This window comes from Pelobates fuscus, chromosome 7, assembly GCF_036172605.1.
Source record: "Pelobates fuscus isolate aPelFus1 chromosome 7, aPelFus1.pri, whole genome shotgun sequence".
In the NCBI taxonomy this organism is placed as follows: domain Eukaryota; kingdom Metazoa; phylum Chordata; class Amphibia; order Anura; family Pelobatidae; genus Pelobates; species Pelobates fuscus.
In genome coordinates, this window is record NC_086323.1 from 111,369,671 (window position 1) to 111,396,293 (window position 26,623).

A 26,623-nucleotide genomic window follows, 5' to 3' on the forward strand; every position below is an offset into this window, starting at 1 on the left:
GTGGGTATATACCATGGTAATGAAATGAGTCTATGTGTAGACATCCATTTTGTAATATACATAGGGAATTGATGGAAGATGGATGAACGCTGATACATGGATGGATGGGTACTGGAGACATATTTTTCTTAATAGGATGAGGTTTGGCACTGTTGTGAATGGAAAGGTAACCGGGTTCCATTGAAAATATAGTTTTTGCAATTCTACTTTTACGTGTTTTATGTTGACACGTCAGAAACTACCTAGTTTATGTAGCTAATTTATTCCTGTATTTTACAAGCATTTTTTACTAGATTACTTAAGGATGCATACGAATTTCTAATAGTCAGAAAGTACAAAGCAAACATGTAATATTCAATTACTTGTGGCCATTTTCAAAACTGAGTTATCAACATTCAATGATCAATACAATGACAGGTTTTAAATTCAACGTAGAATTGTTGTGTTTTAAACATTTCCAAAAGTGCAACACAAACAAAGACAAAAGTTTGTACAGTGAAAACTGCATTAAAAATGTATAATGTGTTTTGCTTTATGTATGTAGCAGATGTTGCAAATTTATGAAAGCAAATAAACATTGCAGCCAGCAGGAAACCCAAATCGTAGAAACAAATCGGTAAGTATAAACATTTAACAAAATGCACTCCTTTTTCAAACCATGTCCCGTAGATTCATAAAGAGAACTATTAATAAGTTGCATAGTCAGAGAGATTCAATATGGAGGACTGTTTAGCTTCAGAAATTGTATTATTTTGAATGCACGAACTCACTTCATTGTCTGTATGGTTTCTGGCGACTGGTACATATTTTTGATAGGTTGGATTTCTTTGGAACTTAAAAAGTTTATGAGTGAGAAGGTTTGTTATATGCCCATTCCCACCGCCGTTATTCTGCTCTGAATAATACATATTTTATTTATTAAAGAATTGCAGGCACTTTCACTACAATATTACAACATTAGAAAATCTGACCCAATTAAACACTGTTGGAAACTTAACTGCTTCTAATTATGCTTTGTTGTCTTTTTGAATTTCTATCAAGTATGGGGGCAGCCTAGCACATAGAGAATAAATCCAAGTGTCCTAATAGGAAAATAAAAAGATGTATATTACTGGTGCTTAGAGTGGCTGCCTTAACGCAGGATCTACAGAATGTCAGAATAAATGTAGAGAAATAAAATTAGTAAACCAAGTTAGGCATACACTATAATTCGCTATTGGGAGCACAGGGAAACCACAACACGGCAATGGCGTTGGGAGTATGTTATCTATTGTATACATCATACTGTCTGCACATTGGTTTGTATCATTCTTGATCGCCAAGAACGTACTTGAGCATTGGCGCAGGAATGACGTTTGTGAATATGCACCAAGAATATAAGGCACATTCGGCTCAGAATAAGAAGGCAGTGTCCTGAGTTAGAGTGAAGAATAATATGGGAGCAACCTGCATCAAAAATGCCACCATGACACATGTTTTGTTTTTTTGCAACCTGTTTTTTAATAAACACCCACAGAAACAATGCATAATTAAATGCATTCATGCTTTCATTGGGATATATCTACTAAATAGTCATTTTTAACAAAAATGTATTTATTTATTGTATTTGGGCCATGCCTTAAAGGGTTACTGTCATCCCACCACCAACCTCTTAAAATCCATTGAAACTCCAGCCTAATGGAAAGATAACAGTATATTTCCTCTGCTGGACACTTCTTGACAATGGGCGAGCTACCACCGTTAAGAAGTGTCAATTCCCCAGTGTTCACCAGTGATGGCTGATGGGAAATTAAGCTCTGTCTGTGGAGGATCCTGCAATCTCGGAGGATCCACCATAGACCTCAATGATGTACGCTCAAACATGCCTGATAGTACAGCCATGACGTCGGCAGAAGGGGATTGTGGTGCCCATGAAGGGGTTTAGGTAAGTTAAATTTGCCTTTGCCTAGCCCCGCCGCCGCCAAGTCCCCAGATGGTGACAGTTGCATCTTAACAATATAAATAAAAGCCAATCTCATTAGCTGAGCTCTTGTAAATTGGCCCATTTTTTTTTCTTATTACCTGCATGGAATAAAATGGCAGCTTAGAATTTTTTCTTTTTTTTTATGGGGGCCGGGGTTTTTTTTTTTATGGGGGCGGGGGTTGTTTACAAACATACAAAATTAAGCCCTGTCACATCAACCCAAATACATAAAATAAATTAAAGTGTAAGCTCACCTGCCACATCAAGACAAACATCCTACACTAAAAATTTACCTTGCTGTTTTCAGTTAAAAGGTCAAAATCTCTGGGGACATGAGGGGTATTTTTCTAAACCTCTATATACTTATTAGCCCTTAATAGGGAAAACATAGGGTGGGTGGCAGCACTGTAACATGGCTGTGTAATGCATGAGCAAATACAAACATACAAAATAAAGCACTACGCTCAAACTTGTTTGGCTTATTGTTTATTATAATTGCTTCCCTCTCTGCGCTAGTCTCCCTCCTGCATCATCCCCGCTGAGATCATTAAAGATGATAATTTCAGCCAATCAAATGCTTCATTCATGAGTGTTAATCACTGTTCTGTGCCAGTCAATATCTTACTCAATCAGTCAATAATTCAATGCATCTCTGTGGGGAGCATCGGATGTTTTGGTTAAGAACATGAGGATGCTGAACATCAGTCCTGCAAAGATTTCAGGACCGCACAAGTAAGGGTCTCTGAGTTACAGCTGCTAGAGGTGTCCTTGATAATAAATGTAAACACTGCCTTTTCTGACTATAGGTAGTGCCTACACTGCTGAGACTGCAGGGACAGTCTCGTATCAAAACCACTACAATTAACTGCAGTGGTTCTGGTGATTATAGTGTCCCTCTAATAACATTAATGAAGTAAATATATCTTTTGAATGTTTTACAAGTGCAAAGCTGTTATCTAAAGCAAAATGTAAATAATGTTTTTTTTACCTTAATACTCTCCATTCACGTATTCTAATCATAATAAACAATCAAGGCTATTTATTAAATTGAGGAATCAAAGTGAATATCAAATTTAGCGCTGTGCTTCAAGTTTTGCCACTTTGGCATCAAATTTGAAACTCACTTTGAATTCTCACTTTAATAAATAATCCTGTATGTGACATTTATATCAAAAGAAAGCTCTACTTAAAATTATATAATTTTTAAGGGTGCACTAAAGGAGCAAGGTTACAAGTTAAAATTACCGAACTAACACATGCTGAAAATGATTTAACCGTTCATCCTGAAGGGGTTGAGTATAATCGTGAAAAAACTAAAGGCACAACTATATACTAGAAACAGAAATCAAATAGCACAAAATATACTAGGAATATAAATCAAAAAGTGAGTATAATAGATTAGTTGAGTATAATGACTTGAAAAATGCAGGATTTAGAAAATTATTTATTATTATTATTATTGCCATTTATATAGCGCCAACAGATTCCGTAGCGCTTTACAATATAAAAGTAACATGTACAGTCTAATACTGTTTCTAAGTCGCGCTACTGCATTTATTAGCTATTTACAATGCATTATCATATTTACGTAGCATTTATAATGGACAGCTATGTGAACAAATTGCAAACTTTATTTGCAACTTTTTATGAAAGAATGTCTTTTATTAATGAAGTTAACTACCGCTTTTTCTTGTATATAAACAAGTAATTTCTTTACCAAATCAAATCATTATTTTTATTATTACTTTTGTAGAAAATATTGTACCTTCATTTTTTTTGTGTTTTTGAAACTTATATATGAGGTGCTATATACTTTGCATTATATGGTTCTGATTAAAAATACAGAACCACTCCTTTGTAAAACATCTCAGAAACTTAAATATCAGAGGCTGGGGATTACGAAAGAACAGAAAAAAAAATTGCTAACTCTTGTAAATTATTTTCTAACCACCCAGTGCTGTGATCAGTGTGAGATTTCCTGTGTGGTTTAAACGGCTTCTGATTGGGGCATCTTGAGGAATGATAAAAAAAAAGGAGAAACTGTGCAAGAACGAGGGTTCTGAAGAGTGTGCATGCAACCCTCTTTACGCATACCTGCTGAAAATTAAACAAATGCTTCCGTGACAATTGTCTCCTATATATATAGAAATTCTGGAATTTCAATGACAAGAGGACTAATAGAGAAACAATATTAACGGTAAGATATATCATGTCTCCTTACGTTTGTTTTGTTTTTTTCTTTTGTATCTGCAGGGTTGTGTTTTAACTCTGTAATTGCTGTTTTGCTGCTGTTCAATCATCAAGAGCATTACAATAGATTATTATATAACTCTGTTTGCACTGCATATTGATTTCATAGAACTCCTGACGTACCCTTGCCTTAATTGTCATTACCAACTTCCATCTATTTAGTTTACTGTAAAAGCGATTCCTTTAATGTTTACTACAAGCCTGTAATCATGTTATTAGACAAGAAGAAACGATCATCCAAGGTAGTTTAAGGTGCTCTTTGCAAGGTATTGTTAGGCTCCCAGACCTGGGAGTACATTGTTTTATAAGGGTATAGCCGGCTCCCAATTAGAATGCTTTACAACAATTCCACCAGTAGAATATGTGCTTTATGAAGTAGGAAGTGATGCAGTACGGTGACATCTGTACCACTGGCATCTTGTGCCATGTCCTAGGCCTGTATGTTGGTTAACAGTCAGTTTTAGTTGTAAAGCTGCATGGGGAAAGCTAACCTTTCATGAACTTTCACTTTTATTCCCTATATACATTGAAGAAACTATTGTCACACGTAACATTGAATGCAGGAATAACATATATACCCCCATAACGTGGGATATTTGGGTATACAAGTAAGCCTAACATACCGGTACTCTCTTTCTGTATGTTAAGTTCCGTTGTATACCCTAATATTTAAATAGATATACTTACAAACACAAAATAAAGTTTGTAACTTATTGATATTGCCGGATTATTTTACCAGAATGCGTAAGAGCTGTGATTCTGAGGAAAAAAAAGCTCCATTAGTAGAGAGTGCTATGTCAACTAGGCTGACATGTTGCCTATAATTGGTATATTTTTGTAAATGCTTTTTGTAAAACTCTATAAAGAATGCTGGATGTTCTCATTTATGACTTATGTACAGCTAGGACAGTTTTCCCACTTTCAGATAAATAATATGGAGTCTTGTTAAAATGAAGTATGTGATACTGGAGTGGCAATGAATTTCTAATTGATTCCAGCAATAGTGATTGTAATTTAATAATAATATAAAATGTTTCTCCAGAAAGCCTAAATTTATACATTTTCAAATATGTCCTTCAGAAGGATGAGTCCTTCCATATTGTCACGGCGCAGGGGGTCTGTATCGACGCAGTCTGATCAGTGCAGCCGCGCCGATACTTCAGATAAAAGTAAGTCCCTGATCGGCACAGCCACACATAAGCCGAATAGGAAAAAATTAACTTACCTGGATTGCGGCAGAGTAAGGCCCGATCCTCCAAGAAGATGGGTCCCGACTGGTACGGCGGTCCCGTTCTTACTGTTAAAGGGCACACTGCCCACATTAAAGATGGCGCCGGTGTGCATGTGACTTCACGATATTGACGCATATGTTTTGGGATCAAAGGCCATGCACTAACCAATCACAGCACTGAGAGGCATATTTAAACCATGTAATGCCTTTTCTCAGTACCCTGTTGTGGTTTCCACTTGGTTGTCAGAGAGCGTGTTCTTGGTATATTTTTCTAGTTATTGGCTTTGGCTATTGTTTTTGACTTTCCCTTCTTCTGGTATCCTGACCCTTGGCTAGTTATTTGTATTGTCTCATTCTAATTTCCCCGACCGTGGCTTGTTCTTTGACCATTCTCTTTTACGTTAAGTCTGTCAATTCTAAGGTCCATTATATGTTCTTTGTGTTAATATAGTTCTGCGTGTTGGGTCACACAGTAATCGTGACACATATATAGAACCTTGAACACAGAGGTTGGAACCAGTATGTGATATTACAGATTGTTAGGTATTCAGACTTATCTCATTCGTGTTTTATTGTTTCATTTATGAATATTTTTTTATTGGCCAGTAAGATCCATAGGGTTGTGAAATGTTTCTGATCTCTTCAAATTGCCAAAAACAATGCATCAAAAATATTTTCAGGGTTATTTACTAAAATTTTGAATTGTCAGAAATTCAAAGTGAATTTTACATTTAAGACCAAAGTGACTGAACTGGAGGAATAGATGACTTGGAGAATTTTTCCAGTTCTGCTATTTTGGCCTTAAATTTTAAATTCACTTTCAATTCTCGACAAATCTCATTATAGTGAATAACCAGTATAAAACTTAACTTTATTTCTTGGTAAAAATTAAACCCTCAGCAGTTGATTTTTCATGTGATTATGTAGTAATGCACTTCTAAAAACAAGAAAATTGGTGAAGATTGTTAAAATAAATCTTATCTGGGTGCTATCCTAAAGAGGCATTACTTAAATGCTAAACCACCATATATCTACATACAAAAGGATGCACACCTTAAATGATCAAATAACTTTATTAAACAATCCAAGGTATACAAAACCAAAAACAGTACAATATTACAATCTATCAGTGATAGAGGCTTTAAAAAATCAACTGCACAAAACAAGGCATTAGAAATGTCTTGCATAAATCCTCAAAAGGCTTAACACGTGCGTCAAAACACCCCCAATGTTTCTGCACCAGGAATAGTGGCCTTCTTAAGGAACAATCTCCAACAGTTTGATTGATTAATCCTTTTGTATACAGATATATGGTAAAGCACAACATACACTCCAGGAAGTCTGAATATTTTCCTGCCAGAGAGTGGAGGTGACCTGGGGATTGGAATTCCAATGGCATTCTACCATTTGGGAGACATTTTGATACAATAGTAATAACATGGAGGGTAGGTATTCCCCTAGGATAGAGATACCCCATGGTGCGCGAACAGGGGAACTCCGGCCTATTGATAAATTATATTGTCAGTCCATGCTCTTCGTTCATCATTTCTTAATAGAATATGTTAAGCTGCCAATAGATCTTGTTGTTTACTATTGCTTAGCTGGCCTCAAAAATATATCAATATTAAAGTATTTCTCATAATAATAAATAATTTTTAAGGTTTATCCCAAACTCATCCCTTATTAAATAACTTGAGCATAGATTGCTTGGAACAACTGACTTGAACCAGTATGAAACAAGGTTTGGTAAAAGACTATTGTAGATTGACATTTAAAACATTCAATGGCCCCCCATATACAGTATAATTATAATATATTAATAGGTAAATTCCAATGCATTAATAAATTGCAAGAAAAGAAAACTTGACATTAATAAACGATAACTAGTTTTTTGTGCTTAGTGCTATTAGTGCGTCATATAGTCAATTTGTCTGACCTCATGCTAGTGAAAAAACAATTGGACAATTCCTAGCTGCTCAAATAGCTTATGTTTCTCACACTATGTACTTATCTAAAAAAAGAAATGAGGGATACCATATAATTGGCATATAAATTGAAACTGCAAGTTATAGGCAGGTATGTTATGTATATGTTTAAAATGTAACCTTAATTAATAATGCATTAAAATGTAAATTCATACATATAGAATAACAAGGTAAAAAGAAAAAGTAAAGTATATACATGTACAGATAGAGTCAACTAAAGGGCTGCTTATTTAATATGATGTATCAAATAGAGAGTTGTATAACTGTGTCTCTTTCCCCAATGGATAGTATACACATGTATCTTTTCTCTCGGATACTATAATAACTTTTCAAAGGGGATACAGCAATTGTGCAGACCAAAAAATAGAAAGACTGGCTTATCTGTGTTAAATAACATTTGCTTCTGTAGTTATATACTAGCAATAGTAATGTGCTTCCACGCTGTTTAACTAGCTACAACTGCATGCAAAGTTAAATCCTGTCTCCATTTACAGAACCTGTATCTTCTGAAGAGCTGTGTACTGGCGACATGCGAGCGTCAGGGTTGGCTAAACACTTTTCTCTGTGACTACTTGCCACCATGCTAATAAGAGACATATAAAGATGCATATGTTGGTTGTTTCACTCACTTTAGTTATTTTCATTAATATATACTTTATTCTTACACTTAGGTACCTTCAGTAGTACAAGAGCCACAAGTTTGTGATATCCATATGATAGGTACCCTTAAAGGCACAGCACTTTTTCGTTTTCATTTAAGCTTAGGCAATATGCTTTTTTAAGTCACAATTCCTTTATTAAGTCCCCTTGAAGGCAAAGAGCTCAGGATCGTAGCAAGATTTAACTTAGTATCGTGAGTTAGTTAACCCAGTTTACTATATCATACATCTATATGGGGATGACTACAGAGATTCATTCTACCATCAAGCTATAATCAGCCAGCTACTTGAATATATCTATTTGATAGGTGCCCTTGAAGGCACAGCATTCAGCATTAAAATTCAGCACCGTTTAGGCAAGATGGCTTTGTAAGGCACAGAATTTGGAGTCTATATGAGGCGCCATCGGAGTGGGACTCTACTAATTATTATAAGTCATTTATCCCGTTCTAACATATATTACTTCTATTTGAAGGTGACTGCAGAAACTCTTACCCATTCTAACTCCATTATCATAAAGGATCATTCCATTAGCATGGTGCTTGACTATTCAGCATTTTTATTCTATCCTAAACCTTTGCTTGGGTACTATTGGAAGGTGTCCCTTATCCTTCTTCTGTTACTTTTTAACAAGTATTTAACTGGGAAATAAACCCTGGATTGTTACATTGTTGCAGTTGCTTCAACATATGCCAGTACCTGATACAACAGCTAAATATCTTCCAAGTCACTATCTGTTATAAACGTTATTAGGTTGCAGTTGATACATTTAATCCTTTTGTGGTCATTTACCCGTTTTTTGCTAATGTTTATAAACTGCACTTCCTGCATTATATATTTATCTTTTTTAACATTTATGTAATACAATCTGTTTTGTCATCACTTTTTATTTCTATGGGTAATTAACAGTTTTCTTTTCTTCTGATTTGAATATTAATCCTTGGGGTTACCCTCCCACACTCCATGTTTACTTTTCATTAAAATTTTTTTTTTAAAAATTCCAAACTGGCTCCTGCTCTTTTTAAAATTTTTGCTATTCTGTGAAACAGAGAAGTTTACAGTAATGTACAGTAAATATACAGTAACTATGGAAAGATACAAGGAAATAAGACTGTTAGATGAGAGATAATGAAAACAAAACAGAAGCTCCAGGTGTAAAGGCTGATATCCACGAAACCTTAGAACAATCACTACTGTGTCCCGGCACAATCCCTATCTGCAAGCTATGTTGATCACATAATTCTGATTGACTCTAAAAAAAAAAGACCCTTCACGCTGCTCCCTAACTGTTGGTTAGTTCATTAGGGGACCTTAATGCTATAAATCAGGGGTGCCCAAAAGGCAGATCCCCAGATGTGGTTGAACTACAACTCCCATGATCCTTTGCATGCCTTTAGAATGACAAAGCATCATGGAAACTGTAGTTTTAGAACATCTGAGGATCTACCTTTTGGGCACCCCTGCTGTAAACACTCTGTTTATTTTTTACATTTATTATAAAATAATTACATTATAATACTTATTAAACGCGATATCTGGCACGCACATATTTATTTAGCATTTATCTCTATAGTTTAGTTACGTTCTGTACATTGATTTTTGGGGGTTCAAACACAAACGATATAAATTTGGCATAGCAATCATAATTGCATTATTTGTTCACCATTTATTTATATTCTTTTATGTTTACAATTCCCCTTAATATGGTTAGTATAAGGAGGTTTAATTATAAATTCGAAATGACACAGACCACTGAACCCTCATATTCAAATGCACATAAAGATCAATGCTTCTGCAAACTGGGTAACTTGGTGTAACTTGTGCCGATCTCACAGACACATGGCACATTTACAGCTATTTCTGGGCTGTGTCTCACAGGCTTCTCTAAAAGTTGTAACTTTTTTTCAATATACTGTAAAGCTCTTGTTTGTAGCATATTTCTACGCTACTTCTGTTGGCAAAGTATATAAGAAGTTTATTGGCTTACAGTACAGTTAATTCAATCTAGGACAATCTGGAACTTTCTAACCTGAGCGCATGTCATTTATTTATTGTACGGCTTCTGTATATTCCACTTGTGTTTTTAGGAGAGAACCTTCTGTATTTCCTCCTGTTTATAAACCTGCAATTTGTTTTGTCCTAAAAAAATATTATTTGAATGACTTCATTTGAAGGAACAGTCTAGTCACTGTAATCACTATATGCTGGAGTAGATTGGTTTAAAATCAGGGCTGCTTGGTACACGCCTTGTTGTTCCACTTCTAAGTTATTAGTATCAGTTTTAACCATATTTTTTTTAATTCTTTATTTTATTTGTGCATTGAGCGTTTTAACCATATTTTAATATCATTCATTGGCTAACCCTGTCAGCTCACTCAAAATTAGCAGTTATCGAAAACACTGGGGCCTCAATTTAGGTCAAACCACTCACATGTGATTTGGCCAGGAATTTGGGAACAGCGCTTGCAGCCTTTTAGCCCTATAACCACTACTTTGTGATGTAGGGATCTTGATGCCTCAACTTCTCCTTTAAGCAATTACTCTCCAGGCATCAAACCCACTATGCCCCACTGCCGTGGTTGTGATTCCAGGAGTACCATGGGTGTGTTTTCGCAATAGTTTACCTTCTTACCTGGGTCCCCATAGAGCTCCAATGGTCTTTTGTGGTTGGTGACTACATTTAGGTTGTGCAGAGCACTGAATGTAATTCTTTGTATAGGAATATGCACGGAATGTACATTAGCTGCTAATGACGCCCCAATTACACTGCCTGAGTTGGTGTTACATCTCCAGCAATAGAGGGGTTAAACTCTGTATGTGCAGCGTTTCAAGCTAAGTACTGCACATACACTCCATATCAGATCACTGAAGTGGTCATGCTGCTTGGAGTAATACTTTAATGGCACAATATGTATATATTTGAGTTTTCATTGTAGGAATTAGACTAATCAGTCTGTCAAATAGCATGTAGAAGGACGATGGAATAAGGAGATGTAAAAACAAATAGGTGTATTGAGTAAGTTGGTAACTAGATAGATGTGTTTAGGGTTAAATACTAATAGACTTTGCCAGTGAGTTAATCCCTTTTTAGTGTGTTATAAAATCTGGCATTTGCAGGAGAATTAAGGGAGACTGTGGGTGGTTCCAAACCAACACCATTGTGTGCCAGGTAGCAAGACCTATTCTGGATTTGAGTTTGTTTCCTGTTTTGTTCAGAGAATCTGAAAAGAGACACCATGGTTCAGACACTATTGTATGCCCTAATGCAAATTAGAGCAGGCCAGCTCACATGTTGCCAAAATGGCTGAATTAGAGGGCAAATACACCAAGAACTTACATAGGAACCAGTGAAACGTCATTCATTGTAATTGGAAAAGACTTGTGATGCTTTGAAAGGCTCCCAAGGCTTCGACTTTGCAAGTAAAACAAATTGAGATCTTGTAAGCTGCATCGTGATCCTATGAAAGTCTTCCCAAGACATCTAACCAGAGATGGCATCTAGTAGTACAAGTGATCTGCTGAAGAGCCTACTCAAGCAGTGGGGCCTTTTGGGCAGTTCAACATGAGGTTGCGTGGTAACCTAACTAGACCACCTTGAAAATCAGTCATACTGACGCCTCTTGACCAGATCAGATTGCCAGCTCTCACGACTGGTGGGAGCATGTGATGTTTTGTAAGGCCCCTAACATTTCTTTTCAAATAATTTTTTTATTAAAGGTTTATTTATTTGAACATAAATATATGCAATACTTTTATAATGAAAACATATAAAACTAATTGTATATGGAGATACATACATCAAATATACAAAAAGAGTAAAAACAAAAAATAGTTTATAGTAACAACAATACAATTGCTTCGTTATATTGTTTTTTTCGTGTGTAGTTAACAATTAATCTTTTTGAAGTGAAAAGAAAAAAAGATGAGAAACGACAACAATTTCTTATGTGATTCTAACATTTCTGATGGCATCCCAGCATAAAACAAGACAGCAGATATGATTTGTGTTGGTAGTGAAGGTGGAGTGCCCTAGACAGAGGATACAACAGATTTTTGAAAATTAGGAGAATGTCAGATGTTCTCAAACACGCAGGGTTATTTACTAACATGAGAATTCAGAGTGAATTTTAAATTTAAAGTCAAAACAGTCAAATTGGAATCATTCTACACTGGGCTTACCGGTAAATTTGAAATTCACTTTGATTCATACCTGGAAGTGTGAGGGGTAGTTCTTCCTCTCCGAAAGGCAGGTTTTACAGAAAAGCTCATTTAGAAAACTGAAAACAAGTTGTGTTTTAAAACTTGAATGAGAATAAGAATGAATACAGTTTCTGGTAAGGCTCTCTCGAAAAAATGTTTTGTCAAATAAGGGCATATAATGCAAATGAATAATACTGAAGTTATTAGAGAGGAGAAGATCAAAAGGAAAATATAAGGAGAGACGGAGACATTCTATTAAATTGGAATTTTTTAATAAAAATATGTTTTAATTTAGCCTTCCTGTATTGTTTGTTCCAATAAATGTATAGACATAACAGATATTTTTTTATATATAATCTCTTCACGTACATTCGCTGAGACCTGCCATTTTAATTGATCCCTGTTCAGAAGCAGACTTTAACCAACTGGTGATCTCTTTGCTTTGTCCTACTGCATGACTGGAATCATTGCTGGGCACACGTGCTGGAAGCTGCCTGAAGCTCTTCAAGGTGTGAGCCGGCATCTACTGAGCAAACCGTCAGATTATAGCTAAAGAAATATGTGGGATGCCTTTACTGCTAGCAATATGAGAATCGTGTAGATAGATGGTTTTAAAAATATCAAAGCTACTTGGATCTGGAAAGTAGAAAAGTTGACAGGGTTAGAAGACACCCATTAAGAGGAGTTAAGCAAACAGTGTTTAGAGCAGGGAGATTGCTCTATGCATGGTGGTTAATCTATGGCCTAATTATTGTTGGTAAAAATCAACTCTATCAAAACAGACGTCTGTGTGGCATCAGACTGTCTCCGAGAGTATTAGAGCATGTGTTCTTAAATCCATGAGAAACTGGCATTGTGTTTTATGGTCTGTCACTTTAATATCTATTGGTTTGCCTTGTCAGAAAGCTGTGCTATTTGCATTGTGAAGATATCACACGATTGTGAGTCCATAACAAAACATTTTGAGATTTAAAAAAGGAGCATGGTGTGTGAAGTTTTCTCATTGGCGTGGCATACCTTACAACTAACGGGTAACTGAAATTGATTTGATAGGAAGCAAGCGCTGTAAAGCGGTCTTGTTGTTAAAGTTGGCTTGCTTAACCCCTTAAGGACCAAACTTCTGGAATAAAAGGGTATCATGACATGTCACACATGTCATGTGTCCTTAAGGGGTTAAGAAATAACTGGTTGGAAAAACTTAGACACCCTGCAGTATTCTATTGTAGAGATTATTAAAACCAAGAATAAAAAAATAACTCTAATTGGTTTATTTATTTTTCTCACATCACGTGAACGTAAATATTGCCTGTGATTCAGGGAAAACAAATTGCTGTCTAAATGGCTAAATGGAGTGGTAAAGGGGAGCATCGTGTTGCCTGGTAACAACTCAAATCCTTACAACTCCTATAGTAATGGCATTGTAGAACGAACTATTTTCTAACTTTTTCCTCTACCTATATTGCAGCAGATCTTCATTGTTTTCTTTCTGTTGCTTTGAGATCTTACTTTAATCTCAGCAGGATGGTGACTGGCTGCTCAGTGTTTGCTGTTTAATAATTGAGAGTTGTGAGTAATAGAGCATGGCTTAGCACTAAATATGAATAGCAGCTATCCATCTTTGTGTGAAGAGAGAGAGGCAGATTCATCAAGGTATTTTAACTTAAAGAAATCAAAAACAGTTCATCCCTATGTGTGTATTCCGTGATGCACACTTGTCAGTTGAAATGAAAAAGGGGAAGCAGGAATCCTTCACACAAGATTCTGATACACAGAATTGCATTTTAGTACACGATATTACATCACTGGTATGAAACTACAATTTCTATCACAGATAGTGTAGCATATGCTAATATCATCAGCAGGGGCGTTTTAGCCGCAAGGTAAACAAGGCATTTGCCTTGGGCGGCATTTTCCAGGGGGCGGCAAAAAACGCCGCCCCCAAATGCCCAGGGCAAGTGCCTTGTTAGCCTTGCGGCTAACTGGGCTGCCGGTCGGGCTGATGGGCTGGGCGGGCGGCTGGCGAGGGAGCTCTTCCTCTGAGCTCTCTGCTCAGCTCCCTCGCGCGCCGCAGAGTGAGGCTGGGAGCCGGAATATGACGTCATCTTCCGGCTCCCAGCCTCACTCTGCGGCGCGCGAGGGAGCTGAGCAGAGCGCTCAGAGGAAGAGCTCCCTCGCCAGCCGCCTGCCCAGCGACCAGCCCAGCAGCCCGACCGGCAGCCCCACTAGACCCCAGGGAGATAAAGAACCCCCCCCCAGCATTCCCAAAGGTAAGGAGGCTGGGGGGTAGGTTACATTAATTATATATTATATATTATTAATATTATTATATTATATATATTATTAATATTATATTATATATTATTATATTATATATATTAAATATAATAATATAATAATATATAATATAATAATATATATAATAATATATAATATAATAATATATAATATAATAATATATAATATATATAATACATAATATATATAATATATAATATAATAATATATATAATATAATATAATAATATATATAATATTATAATATAATAATATATAATATATATATAATATTATAATATATATAATATAATATAAAATATAATAATATATAATATAATATATATATAATAATATATAATATATATATATATATAATATATAATATATATAATAAATATATATAATATATATTATATATATTATATATTATTATATATATAATATTATATATTATATTATATATTTATATATTATTATATTATATATTATTATATTTTATATTATATATATTATATATTATATTATATATATTATATTATATATTATAATATATTATATATCAGAGAGTGTGTGTCTGACAGAGAGTGTGTGTGTCTGCTAGTGAGTGTGTGTGTCTGACTGTGTGTGTCTGTTAGCTAGTGTATGCGTATCTGTCAGTGAATTTGTGTATTGTGTGTGTGTGTGTGTGTGTATTTAGAAGGCGGGACGGGGGGGGGAAGGGTTGGGTGGGGGTGTCGCGAGGGGGGAGAGGGGCGCCTGAGTTTTGTCCTGCCTAGGGCAGCACAAAACTAGGATACACCACTGATCATCAGTGTTATTTGCTAAAGTAAGATTTCAAGGGAAATTTCAAATTTATATAGCAAAACTGAAAGAATCGAAAATGTTCCCATCAACTATTTTGACCTTGAATTTGAAATTGACATTGAATTCTCAGTTTAGTAAGTAACCCTGCATGTGAGTAAAATGGGAGCTGTTAGTTAACAACACTTCCTGTTGTATGTCACTCTGACTGCTGTGAAGGCAACGCCAATCGTGCTTGTCTTAGTACAGTATAGTGGGTTTACAGGGGAACTGTCAGTTCTCAGGAGATTACACAACTGGATAAAACATTAACATTCACTTAGAACTTGTTTTAACATTTTTCATGTGTTGCTCGGTTATCTTTTAAATGCATATTTAAGATATGTAATTGACCAAACACACCAATTTAGACAAGGCACCACAAAAGCTCATACTGAATTGACGGAGGAGAAGCACAAACATTGTTTCTGTTGTCATATCCTCCTTGCCGTTCATGTCCACCCCTCAATCCATCCTCCCTGAACTACTTTCCCTTTCTGGTGAGGGTGAGTGACGTCAGGCAAAGGGGATCAGGCAGCAGGTAGAACTTGGACTTAGCAATGGAACGGTGGGGAGTTTTAGCATTTTTTTGTTTGTTTTATTTTGGCGATGGACAACCTCAGAAAGCATTACTCTGTCAGAAACCAGCATTTAAAAAAAAAAAAAATAGTTTTATGCTTGGAGTGACCCTATAACCAGACTTATTGAACTAACACAGAACTGAACAAGACAAACAGCACTGAGCAAACCTGCATAATCTGATAATAATCATGACTTGGTTGAAGAACAGTACACTAGACAATACAGTAAAATAGGATAGTTCAGTATGCTTATAGGCTATGACAAATACTAAGCTAGGGCAAAATTCTATACTTGCACCACACTAGACTGTAAGAACAAGAAAAGTATATGAAAGCATGAATGTATAAGTAAGACATATGTTACAATGGACAAGAAACAAAATAGACTAGTCAAATTAACCCCTTCAGGACCGGACTGTTTTGGCTATGTTGTACGTTAAAGACCAGAGCTGTTTTAACACTTCTGTGGTGTTTGTGTTTAGCTGTAATTTTCTACTCTCTCATTTACCGTTCTCATACAAATTATATATTGTTTTTTGAGGACAAGAAGGGCTTTCTTTACATACCATTATTTGTATCATGTCATATAATTTTCTTTAAAAAAATAATATATATATATGTGGTGAAAACATTGAAAATAAAACGTGTTTTTTTTTTACTTTTACTTGAAAAATCTTTTACTTACCTACAAAAGCTAATGAAAAAAAAACTGCTAAATAGATTCAAAATGTTGTCCTGAGTTTAAAAACACCCAGTGTTTACATGCTTTTTTGCAAGTCATAGGGCTATAAGTACAAGTAGAACATTGCTGTTTCAAAATATATATATTTTAAATTTATTAATAGTGAAATTGTAACACTGTTATCTGTCATAAATCTCTGAATCACACCTCACATGTACAATTTTTTTTTAAAGTAGACAGCCCAGGGTATTCAATATGGGGTATGTCCACTCTTTTTTAGTAGCCACTTAGTCACAAACCACTTAGCATTTATATTTGTTTGTGTGTTAAAAATGCAAGCAACAATTATGAACGCTAACTTTGGCCAGTGTTTGTGACTAAGTGGCTACTAAAAAAGACTGAACATACCCCATTTGCAATACCTTGGGTTGTTTTCTTTTGCAAATGGTATGCCATCATGAGGGAAATGATCATTCCTTACCTACAATACGCTCTCAACATGGCAACATAACCAACCTGGCAATTTTCAATGTAAAAAATGTGACCCTGATATTTGACCTTTCAAAAACACTATAAAACCTGTACATGGGTGGTACTGTTATACTCGGAAGACTTTGTTGAACACAAATAATAGTGTTTCAAAACAGTAAAACGTATCACAATGTGAAAAGACCAATCTCGCCACATTGCATTGGAGGAGCCTGGTTGCCCGCCTGTTGCCTCTGGACTATGGCCCTATGTTTAAAAGTCTTCCTTTCGCCTGCAGAAAAGGCTTGTTCGTGCCTTTCTGCCCGGCGGTCGGTAGATTTAATCTACTGAACTAACGCACGAATGACTGGACCACCTAGGAGCTGGAGTGTGTAGGCAATTTACCCCCCCAGAAGCTGCGGTTAACCGCAGCTTAATTGACGAATACTGGGTGGCCTTTGTTCGTTTGCCGAACACGTTGCGGCGGCCATTTTGAAGTCCCGAACGGCCAGCGGTGTTCAGCGCCCAAACTATGGAACTGGAAACGGACACTTATTTGCGCGAACACCGCTGAGCCATCAGCCTCATTGCTTCCCAATTATCTCCAGGATAGAGGGAGGGAAATTAGGATGCATTGTGGGGATGTTTTACTTCTGTGTGTCTGAACGTGATACATGTCTGTCTGTGTTACAGTCTTCCATCTGGTCCCCTAGGGGAGTGTCAACCAGGTGGGAGACCTGCATAAATACTGGGCAGGTAGCCCTGAATAAACCAGACCACTGCTTGACCCTCAACACGGAGCTCTGTCTCGTTCTTGGGGGGGATTTACTGTATGCTGTTAGAGACTGATTGCCAGGAGTGTAAGCCGCTTGGGTGCTTTTCCTGTTCGTCTGCTAGCAGCTATTCGTGAGGTTCCGGTTCGGGAGTTTGGAGTGCTATTTTGTATGCAGTTCGGGAGTTTGGAGCATTCCCTTGTATTCAGTTCGGGAGGTTGGTGTTCTACAGTAGCTGTGCCTGTATCTCTGGAAGGGGAAAATCTACTAAACGGCGGTTTAACCCCTCTAAGCCCGGGGTGCCGTTACAATTGGTGGCAAGCGGCGGGATCGTTCCTACAGCCAGAAGGACAGCTACAGGAGGCACCATTGGATTTACAAGTTAAGGGCAACGCATGTCCCAGTACAGCGACCCTGACAGCACCAGGATGGAACCAGCAGTGGCGTACAGCTACTCTATGACAGAGTTTGACAATATGATGGGATTGCGGCTGAAGTTCTTCGGACCCAATCCAGCTGAGAAATATGTGCAGTCCATGAGGGACTGAGTGTTTAAGAATCTGCAATACCGGGCAGAAAGAGAAGGTCAGCTGGCACGTTGGGAGGAACTCCAGCGGCAGGTACTGCAGGGAATTGGGAGCCCAGTCTCCATTCCCCAGCGGCAGTGTGATCTGCAGGGAATTGGGAGCACAGTCTCCATTCCCCAGCGGCAGTGTGATCTGCAGGGAATTGGGAGCACAGTCTCCGTTCCCCAGCGACAGTGTGAGCTGCAGGGAATAGGGAGCCCAGTCTCCATTCCCCAGCAGCAGTGTGATCTGCAGGGAATTGGGAGCCTAGTCTCCATTCTTCAGCGGCAGTGTGATCTCTAGGGAATTGGGAGCCCAGTCTCCATTCCCCAGCGGCAGGCTGAGTTACAGGGGGCAGAGATAGTTGCTCCTGTCCCCCAGCAGCAGAGTGAATTGCAGGAATTGGGAGCCCAGTCTCCATTCCCCAGCGGGAGATACAGCAGGGAATTGGGAGCCCAGTCTCCATTCCCCTGCGGCAGGCTGAGTTACAGGGGGCAGAGATAGTTGGTCCTGGCCCCCAGCAGCAGCGTGTGTTACAGGGAATTGGGAGCACAGTCTCCATTCCCCAGCGGCAGAGTGTCCTACAGGGAATAGAGAGCCCAGTCTCCTTTCCCCAGCAGCAGGACTCTGTATTGGGTATAGCAGCTATTCGTGAGGTTCCGGTTCGGGAGTTTGGAGTGCTATTTTGTATGCAGTTCGGGAGTTTGGAGCATTCCCTTGTATTCAGTTCAGGAGGTTGGTGTTCTACAGTAGCTGTGCCTGTATCTCTGGAAGGGGAAGATCTACTAAACGGCAGTTTAACCCCTGTATGCCCGGGGTGCCGTTACACACAACAATTATATAATCAGTGAAATTGCCGTTTGTGTGTGAAAAATTCAAAAAACTTCACTTTCACTGACAATATCATCGCTGGGATTTGTTTTACTGTTTTGAAACACTAATATTTGTGTTCAGCGAAGTCTCCAGAGTAAAACAGTACCCCCCCATGTACAGGTTTTAGGATGTCATAGAAAGTTACAGGGTTAAATACAGTGCTAGCAAATTAAATTCTCTGGACTTTCGGCCTGGGTTGTCAGGCAGGTCCCTCAAATTGCAATCAATAAAATTACTAAATTATGTAAAAATATTACATAAATATGCACGTAGAATTTAAATATGTATACATATTTATATATTTGAAGTCTACATGCATATTTATGAAATTATGTAATTTTGTATATGGATATCTATATATTTCTTATTATTTTTATTTATTTAAATATACATATATTTATATATAATTTAATACCAATTGTATTTTGATATAAATATGTATATATTAATATCAAAATACAGTTAGAATAAAATTGCATATATATATACGGCTCCGGAATCTGTTGGCGCTATATAAATGGCAATAAAAATTATATATATATATATATATATATATATATATATATAAACAAACTTAGCTCCTGCACTCCAACCTTAAAACATAAAAAATACCCGGTGCTCTGGTGGCTAAGAGATATACAAGAAAAAAATACCGGCACTCCTGGGATTTTCAAAAGGAATCTTCTTTATTCAAAGAAACCTCATCAACGTTTCAGCTCCTGTTAGGAGCTTTCATCAGGACATGGCCTGATGAAAGCTCCTAACAGGAGCTGAAAAGTTGATATGGTTTCTTTGAATAAAGAAGATTCCTTTTGAAAATCCCAGGAGTGCCGGTATTTTTTTCTTGTGTGTGTATATATATATATATATATATATATATATATATAAATAATTTTTTTATTATTATTTTTTAAAATGTACTTAATATTTATATTTTATTATATATATATATATATACACACACACAATATATAGTTATTATATATATATATATATAATATATACATGTGTAATGTAATTATATGTGTATTTTTAAAATAATATATGTATATATTAATATAAAAATACACTTAGTATGACATTAAATATATATATATATATATATATATATATATATATATATATATATATATATATATATATATGTCCAATGTCTGCATTGCTCCTGGTCTGGGGGGGGTCTATATAATATATGTCTATATATCTTATACATATATATATATATATATATATATATATGTATAAGATATATAGACATATATTATATAGACCCCCCAGACCAGGAGCAATGCAGACATTGGACATTGTCTTCTATTTTATCTTGAAGAATTTCCCCTACCATTCATTCTACCACAAATCTAGAAAATTTATAGATGGGTATGTTTTAGAAATTATGTTTTTCCCCTCTACCAGGGCAATCTACTTGGCACACAGTAGTTGCATGGAAGGTGTATCAGTGTGCTTCTCACTTGCCATCTTCGGTGATGTGTTCTGAAGTGTTTTTTTTTTCTCTAAAAAAGATTACAGAGGATGCCAGATAACGCAGGAACATGGTATGATAACCAGCTAATCTATACATTATGTAGACATTTGGGAAGGGCAACACAATTACAGTCATTCAGTGCAATCATTAAAAAATTGTATAGGGATTGTGCATGAGCAAGTTTTATTAAAGGAACATTACAAGAACCAGCGCTGGCGTCCCCCATGGCAAGTACCCAAACAGTTTAAGAAAGATTTGAAAACTTACCTGGGGTCCACCGGGCACCAATTGCCTTCTCCTGAGGAGCCAGAAGCTTTTCCCAGGAGATTCCGTAAGCTCTCCTGATTGCTATCAGCAAATGAGCTAAGTATGGCACCGTCAGACTTAACTGAGTGCAGGGAACTCCTTGCTGCAGGGAGCATTGCCCAGTAGACATCAGGTAGGTTGTCAAACCAAAAACTAGTAATTTCCTAGAGATGGTAGAAATCTAAAACGTAACTTTTATTAGGCATAAATATTAAAAACGAGTCTAAAGATAGATAATAAAAGAAAATAAATTACAGTGTAAGTAGCATGGAAATTGATTCTGTCAGTCTAGCCTATTTATCCACATTGATACGTAATAAAGATTTGTTGTTGCTGATGGATGGTTAACTCTAAAACTCTTCGTGGCAAAGAATTACAATACAATGTTTCTATGAATTAAGAAACATATGTTGCCCAATCTATTCAGGTGTAAGCTCGAGCAATATTCTCAAAATAGAGGCTAATTTCCTATAATAGAGAATAAAGTAAAACAATGAATTTAGAAATTCAATAATAAGGGTTGATAAGCAAAATATAAAGAGACAGAGACTGAGATTTCTAAACAAAACCAAATAGATATGACACAGACATTATGCACTGTGGTATATATGTATGGTGGCCATGATAGAGCTGATAGTGGGGTTACTATGTGAGATAATGTAGGAGGGATACAGTTGTTGGGTAGATTTAGCCAGTTAGCTATGCAGATGTAGATAACAGTGCTGTTGCTACGAGACTGGAGCTGGCCTGGGATTGGACACAGGTCATGAGCTGTAAAATGTCGGGAAACCAGGAATGCATTCAAGCAGAGTGTGAGACCAAACCCTGCCAGCCTGTTCAGTGGACATGAAGAGGAACATGGATGGACCCCCTCATTCCTGAGGCGCTTACCAGGTCAATGGCTGTGGAAAATCGCCACAATGATCCAGACACACACACACACACAGACCCAAGCAGACACACACACACTGGTCCAGACACACACAGAGCCAAGCAGACACAAACACTGACCCAAGCAGACATGCACACACACACACACACACACACTAACCCAAGAGACACACACAGACCCAAGCACATACACACTGACCCAAGAAGGCACACACACACTAAATACTGATACACACACACTGACCTAAGCAGACAAATACACACAGACAGACCCAAGCACACACAAACATACTGACTGAAAGATGCTGACACAAACACACACACCATGAACTCCCCCACTTACTTTAATTTCAAATAGTCTCTCCGTGGGTCCCAGTCCAAGCCTGGCTGTCTTGATACTCTTTTAGCTCCACCAGCGCTATCCTCCTGCCGACTTGAGCTCGAGTACAGTGCAAGGGGCAGGAGCTATCATGCAATGCGCCCGTGCGCTGGTGGCCTGAGAGGTGTGGGGGGAGGGGCGGCTCTCTGATCTTTGTGGGCTGAGGTTGAAGGCACCGGGCGCTAGTCTGCAGCAATGTAAGTGCTTACTAGCACCTGGTGCCATCACCTGTGGCACGCAATTAGAATTAGAAATGTAGGTTTTCTGTTTGCCCATAAGAAGCGCCCCCTCCCTTAAGAAGCACACTAGGCAGCCGCCTAATCAGCCAATAGGACACGCTGGCCCTGCCTGCAGGCACTGCTGGACCCAGGGATGCCAGGCAAGTCCCCACATCGCGATTGCCAGCGGGGGATAGCCAGCGATCAGGTAAGTACATAGGACGGCGTGGATGTCCAGCGGCCTTAACGGGGTTAACACATCCTTTAAAGGTTTAGCTTGCTTTATTTTACAAGCTCTTTAGCCTGAAACTTGATGTTCACTCAACTCTAAAATGAGGAATGAGGGATGTGGCTGAATTTGATGTTGCCACAGAGGTTGCCAGCTAGTGGTGTTGGTATTTCTAGTGCAGTGAACTGCTATAATAGACTAGCATTAGGGTCCAGACAGGAGAAGATCAAATTTACAAAATAATGGACTCTAGTGCAGTTGGAAAGCATTTTTCCTTATCTATTAATAAGAAGCCCATAAGAAGCGCCCCGCCCCCCCGCCCTTAAGAAGCACACTAGGCATCCGCCTAATCGGCCGATAGGACACGCTGGCCCTGCCTGCATGCACTGCTGTGACTGTGGACGGCTATTCTGTCCATGTGATCACGAGGACCCTGTGATCACATGGCCTGGGAGGGCCGGATCAGCAGCAGGGGGGTTGCCTGGGATGCCAGGCAAGTCCCCACATCGTGATTGCTGGCGGGGGATTGCCAGCGATCAGGTAAGTACATAGGACGGCGTGGACATCCGGCGGCCTTAACGGGGTTAACACCTCCTTTAACGGTTTAGCTTGCTTTATTTTACAAGCTCTTTAGGCTGAAACTTGAAGTTCACTCAACTCTAAAATGAGGAATGAAGGATGTGGCTGAATTTGATGTTGCCACAGAGGTTGCCAGCTAGTGGTGTAGGTATTTCTAATGCAGTGAGCTGCTATAATAGATTAGCAGTAGGGTCCAGACAGGAGAAGATCAAATTTACAAAAGAATGGACTCCAGTGGAGTTGGAAAGCATTTAGAGCTAAACAAGTATTATTTTTAATGAAGGTTTTAGGATCCACGTTGTTTCTGGTATTGGGTGCATGTTTGTTATTAACTTAAATTCTGCAGGATGTTGAGGTGGCAGGACGGAAGTTGCAAAGGAAGTTGGATATGGGTAAACAGATCTTTTTATTAATCCTCCTTTTGCTAATTTCCGTCTGTTTCCTGCTGGTTTAATTCTGAGAAAGAGCCTGGGTCTTCCCAGCTAATTCATCATTTATCACTTGCATGGCTGGTGCGTCATTGAATGATGAATTTTATCATGACTGTTGCTTAGTGTCCTTTGCCCCTTTTAGATGCACTTAGCTGGGGTTGTAGTTTTGTTTCTGCTAAACTGATAGCAGAGGTGGCTATTGAATGTTTTTTTAGACTGTTGCTGTTTACACAGAAGATTTAATTCATAGTAGTTTTAATTTATTAATGCATTTTATTTTACAAATGTCTCGCAATGGTTTTCCTAATTATTGCTTCTCATTCTTGTATGGATGGTTACGTTTTAAACCGGTTTGTACTCCAAGGTATATTATCTTTATTTTTTTCTGTAGTTTAGTTTGGTATTCCTAAAAAAGAAAATGTTTTCAAAATTAGAAAACCTGTTGGTCTATATATGTATTTCCAGTTTCTTGGTGGTATCACTATTGATTCTGTTGCCATCAGCTGGAAAATGTTAACTGATTAAAATAATATAGAGACTTGTGCATTTTGGTAAAGCAACAGTTGAATACTTCCATTTGTTGTTTGGTTATTGGCATTGGCAGGACTCATAATGTCAATAGGAAGAATGTTGTAGTTGGATGGCTCTGGCCTGTGAAGTTAAATAAGTCCTGTTTTTATTTTGTTAGAGTATCAGCAGAAATTAAAAAGATCTGTGGGTTTGCAAACATATAATGTTTGTTCCTTGTTCACAATGTATTTCAGGGCAGTAACACTTTGCAGTTATTGTTGCAGCTGGCACTGTTGGATTTGTGTTTTTGGAACAAGAAATTGACTTGCTCAGTGGCTGGAGCAAGGGTTAATAAGAAATCTTACTTTGCTTGAATTGTTTCGGATTGTGGCTGCGATTTAGTCGAAGATAAACTGCTTCAGAATAATTATAATTCCAATGTGTGTGTGTCCATACAGCTGAGGGGTTAAGATCTATTTCAATAATCAATGGTTGTCAATGCAATGCATTAAAAGTGCTTTGTTACACATGTGTTAAGAAACTTTGGTCTCTGTTTGTATCATAATATCTATTTGATGGTTTAAAATCTCCCTGGAGTTGAAAATAGAATTGATGATGCCATTTCTCATTTCTAGCACATTCAGGAGTTTGGTACCGGACACAGAGGGAGCAAATGTGCAGTTTTCAGAATGCTTAAAGCATTTAATCTGGGAGCAACTGGTCCAATTTGTATGAATGCACATTCACAAGGCACATGGAGTGCTTATGTCTCTGCATGGGATTAATGGTCCAAGTTTCAAAAATTAATCATTGCCACCCAACTGAAATAATGTTGAGACAGTTTGTCATATGTAGTCAAAAGTATTAACAGTGTGTGTAAAATAAAAAAAGAATGATGTTTCAAGGCTTAGGAGGGGTTGCTTGATTATGCATAAAAATAAAATAAAAGTGAAGAGTTGCACGCATTTGTAATTAAACAGTTAAAAGCTTACTCTAAGGGCGTTAAGTTTACTAGTATGAGATGCTCACTTACTCTGTGTTAGGATTTGTTTGATGTTCTCAATGTTGTCCATATGCCTCAATTTCAGGTGCTATTTTATTTTCAGTTGAATTTTCTTTGGCTTTCTTTGTTGTATTCAGGATTAGTGAGATACGTTTCATTCAGTAGGTTAGGATGTCAGAATAACCGATTAATGATATTTGGTTGAGGTTGGTCCAAAACCAACCACTAAGGAAAAGGCAGGTTAGTTATTTTGTCTAGTATTAGTGAAGGAGACGTTTTCTCATTTTTTACTTTGCTGGCTTATTTGTTGTTCACTTCCATGTTCCAGGTTCATATCTGGGTCATAATTCAGAATATCCTTTAAACCAGATTTCAAAGGTGTGACAAACCACCCCAGTCATCGCATGTATTCCTGTGTTATCCCCTATGTTTTCCCCAAGACACTGTTTTCACAGCTCCCATCACCTTTCCCTCCAAGTCAATTGACCGTGAGTACCTCTCTCCTTGACCGGACAAGCGGTCCAGAGAGCTGCGAGGAATATAGTGGGACTTACCTACAACTCCTGTGAAACTCTGGCCCGTCCACGGCTAATCACATCTCTCTGCCAAATTCCACCTCCTTTTCCCCCCACTTCCCGATCAGCCAGTAGAGCGCCTCCTGTTTCGTCTTTCACTGGGGAAGGAAGATTTTGTCCCCCCCTGGGTTGTGGCTGTGGGGGCAAAAAGTAATTCTCAGGGTTAAGTTATGAGAATGGACTTGGTGGTAAATGGTATGAAAGGAAATGGACAGGTCATCAAGGATTGACTCGCATTTTAGTGATGTTTAAAAGATCACTATAGGGCCAGGGACACAATTATGTATTCCTTTAGTAAAATCGTACTTGTATTCAAGTCTGCAGCTCCTGGCTCAGCCCCTGTTTGCCTGGGAACTGCCTCTATCTGCTAAAATCATCAGAAGTGGTGGTCTGAGCCAATCACAGTGCTTCCCCATAGGATTGACTGAGACTGTCAATGAGGCAGATCAGGGGCAGAGCCAGCACAATTCAAACACAACCCTGGCCAATCAGCATCTCCTCATAGAGATGAATTGAATCAATGCATCGCTATGAGCAAAGTTCAGTGTCTGCATGCAGAGGGTGGAGACACTGAATGGCAGTTCTGCATACTCTGCAGCACTGCCCAAGGAAGCACCTCTAGCAGCCATCTGAGGAGTGGCCATTGGAGTTATCACTAGTCTGTGATGTAA

The 26,623-nt window shown here is 37.8% G+C and overlaps 1 protein-coding gene across 1 annotated transcript in view; it reads left to right on the forward strand.

Annotated features, from left to right (window-relative positions):
- Positions 1-4,028: 4,028 nt before the first annotated feature.
- The window catches only part of GRAP2 (GRB2 related adaptor protein 2), a 153,654-nt gene continuing 131,059 nt past the window's right edge, over positions 4,029-26,623 (forward strand). The window contains exon 1 of the mRNA XM_063427428.1: positions 4,029-4,160. The gene's annotated coding sequence lies outside the window, so the exon portion shown is untranslated. The remainder of the gene's footprint in view (positions 4,161-26,623) is intronic.